The sequence below is a fragment of the Lissotriton helveticus genome, chromosome 8, assembly GCF_964261635.1.
Source record: "Lissotriton helveticus chromosome 8, aLisHel1.1, whole genome shotgun sequence".
NCBI lineage: Eukaryota > Metazoa > Chordata > Amphibia > Caudata > Salamandridae > Lissotriton > Lissotriton helveticus.
Window position 1 is genome coordinate 1,712,383,437 of NC_136069.1, and position 3,294 is coordinate 1,712,386,730.

Here is a 3,294-nt window from a genome sequence, read left to right on the forward strand (position 1 = left end):
CGAGTTCTTCGCACAGCATCCCTTCCGATGACCTTGATACGGATTGGCAGCCACAACTATCTGCGCATTCAAAGGAGAGACATCCCAAGAAGACCATGCTAGGAAAAAGGAAGTTTCCAGGCAGGCTTGAACTTATGGAGGTCGATGTAGGTGAGCAGGATACTGCTGGTGATAAAGACGGGTCTGACACTGTCATCATCACAAGCGTTATTCCTGGTGCAGAGGATGTAGAGACCAACATTTTCACCCTATCCAGAAATGCTGCAATGACTGATGAGCAGGTACCACGCATAACTCCTACACACTCAACACCCAAAGTAACACCAGCTCCAATTTTTTCAACAGCGAAGGCCCGGCAGCATCCGACATCCAGCAGAAGCGCCACTTCAACAGAAGGAGGTAGTGGCAGTACTAGGACTGAGCTGTCCCATAGTGAAATTCCACAATCCTCCAGTCCATCCGGCATTGGCAGTGGGTCCTCCTCTTCCTATGGCAGGAGACAAAAGTTTACCTCCCCAGTGTGGGACTTCTTTACGGTTCACCCAGTTCAGGAGAACATTGCTGTATGCACCATTTGTCATGTCAATGTTAGTCGTGGTAAGCTTGGTACAAACTATGGGACTGGAGGCCAAACGACCCATTTGAAAAAAACACACTTGATCAGGTGGGAGAACCACCTTGCAAGCTTAAAAACTGTTAGCACTCGTGTTGGTGGGGATACAGTGGTACAAGGTCCACTCATGGTTGACCAGGAGGTAGAAGAAGAGGGAGACGATGACCTTCTATCTAGGAGTGGTACACAATGGACCCCTGTCGCCAGCACTGGAGTGGTAAAGTCCACATCCTCCGCATCTGCAACTTCTCAGTGGCACCAGAGTCAGCTGGAAACACCAAGGAGTGCAAAGTCTGCGATGCAAGGTGGTCCGTCTAGCACAACTCAAAGACATGCAAAGCAGCTTACCATTCCTAGCATGTTAAGGCAGGAGGGAAAGTACGAGCGGAACCACCCAGTAGCACGTTTATACAATGCCAAACTTGCGAAAATGTTAGCACTGGACCTTCTCCCATTTTCATTTGTTGAGGCTGTTGGATTTCTGGAATTAGTGGCAACCCTCTGCCCAAAATGGAACGTTCCCAGTCGCTACTATTTTGCCCGAGTGGCTGTTCCAGCACTACACCACGATGTGCTGGAATTGATTGGGAAAGCCTTACAACAGAGTGTTGTCCATTGTATCCACCTGACAACAGACATGTGGAGCAGTTGCGATGCTACAGATTTCATGTGCATCACCGCACACTGGATCTCTTTTGCAGGTGTTAAAGACAAGTTAACTTCAGGCCTCCGTGACGTTGCTGGAATTTTTAATGATACGCGCAGACATGCAACTATAGCCATGTTTGGTATGGACAAAAGTCATACTGCTGAAAACATTTTGTCTGACTTTAACGACAAGGTCTTTGAATGGCTGAAACCAAGAGGCCTTAAGATTGGTTTTGTTTCCACCGACAATGGCAGTAATGTAGTGAAGGCAATGAGAGAAGGACATTATTTCAGGGTACCCTGTTTGGCACACTGCATAAACTTAGTCGTGCAAGACTTTCTGAAAAATGAAGCCAAAGTCAGCAACATAATGGCCATCTGCAGAAGAATATGCACGCACTTTAACCATTCTTTCAAAGGACGGAAGCTGCTACGGGTCATTCAGCAAGAGCATAGGTTGCCAGTCAAAGCACTGATCCAGGAGGTCCCAACACGTTGGAACTCAACTTATTTCATGCTTGAGCGTCTCTTTGAGCAGTACATCCCACTGAATGCTTATGTCATGTCAAGAAGATTAGGGTATCCTACTGTTAATCTTAAAGCCCTGACCATTGAGATGTGGCAGTGGGACCTCATTAAATGCATCACAGAGATGCTACAACCCTTTGAGGTCTTCACACGTGCAGTTAGCAGGGAGGACTGTACTATGGGCCAAGCCATCCCATTGTTGTACATGCTTGAGCAACAGGTGAAGGAGGTCTGTCAAACATACGAAGGTGACGAACAAAAAGTTGATGCATATACCTTAGCCAAGGGCTTAGTCAACCGCTTGTGTGAAAATGTAAGGCTCAACAATATTGTGTCAGGTGAACATTACATAACTGCAACAATCTTGGATCCACGGTACAAATTATTTGTCAGCAGTAACGAAGTAATTGCATTTTCAGATGAGGATGTTGACAAGTACAAAACTTCCATAGCTGCGGAAGCTAATGAGTTAGAAACTGAACGGCTGTTACTTAAAGGCCTGCCACTGCCAGCCCAGGCCAGTCCAAGTACTCCTGACGCAAGTTCTTCACAGCATGAGAGCAGTGCGTCTGCTTTCCAGCAGGCACCAACAGTACCAAAAGCAGCACCTACACGATCTGATTCAGCAGACCCAACCAAAAGCATAACTGCTTTTTTTCTACAGAAAGGGATGGGTAAGTCCGTTGCTGTTGCAAAGGGAAAAGAGGACCAGCAAAGCCGAGCACCAATGAACATTGAGCGGATGGTTCAGGCCTATCTGGATGACACAACAGAGGTGTTCATGGAGCAAAGCCCATTGGTCTATTGGTATGAAAGAAGGAGACAGTGGCCAGTGCTGAGCAGGCTGGCGATAAAGTATCTGGCTTGTCCTGTAGCCAGTGTCTCCTCTGAGCGGGTTTTCAGTGCTGCTGGTGCCATTGTCACATCGAAAAGGACTAGTCTCTCCCCCAAAAGCGTGGAGCGGCTGACAATGATAAAAATGAATCAACGCTTCATACCACCAGACTATCAAGTACGTGAATCACCGCCGGATGAAGAAAGCGAGTGCGAAGAAGACGTCCTCACTACTGGGTTACATGACCTACTTCTGTCTGAACGCACAGAGTTTGAGGACGAGCTCCTCTTCCCTGACAACTAGGACAGGTATATTAAAGGAATGATGCAATGCATTGCATAGGATTGTTTAGCCGACTCTGAGCAAATGTGCATGGAATTAAATTATACTAGTAACTTCAGAATCACGTGATGGGCAATTTTCCCATGTTATTTAATAAAATAAATTATTTATGCACTTGTGACCCTACTACTACAGGTGCAGTCAGTACTTAATTTATCGTTCGTAGTTCATGTTCATGTTGCACAACGTACATTTTTTTGTGAAACAGTCCCCCCTCCACCCCCCCAACAAACACAAATGAACTTCAAATGTTTTCTTGTGAAAATATCTTTGTTTTATTTTTATATTTTCATAATGATAATAGAAAAATAAAATATATAACAAATGT

At 45.6% G+C, this 3,294-nt stretch overlaps 1 protein-coding gene across 1 annotated transcript in view; it reads right to left on the reverse strand.

Moving 5' to 3' along the window:
* LOC144774144 (NACHT, LRR and PYD domains-containing protein 12-like) overlaps positions 1-3,294 on the reverse strand; it is a 518,892-nt gene that overhangs the window by 129,477 nt on the left and 386,121 nt on the right. The gene's annotated exons all lie outside the window — the stretch shown is intronic.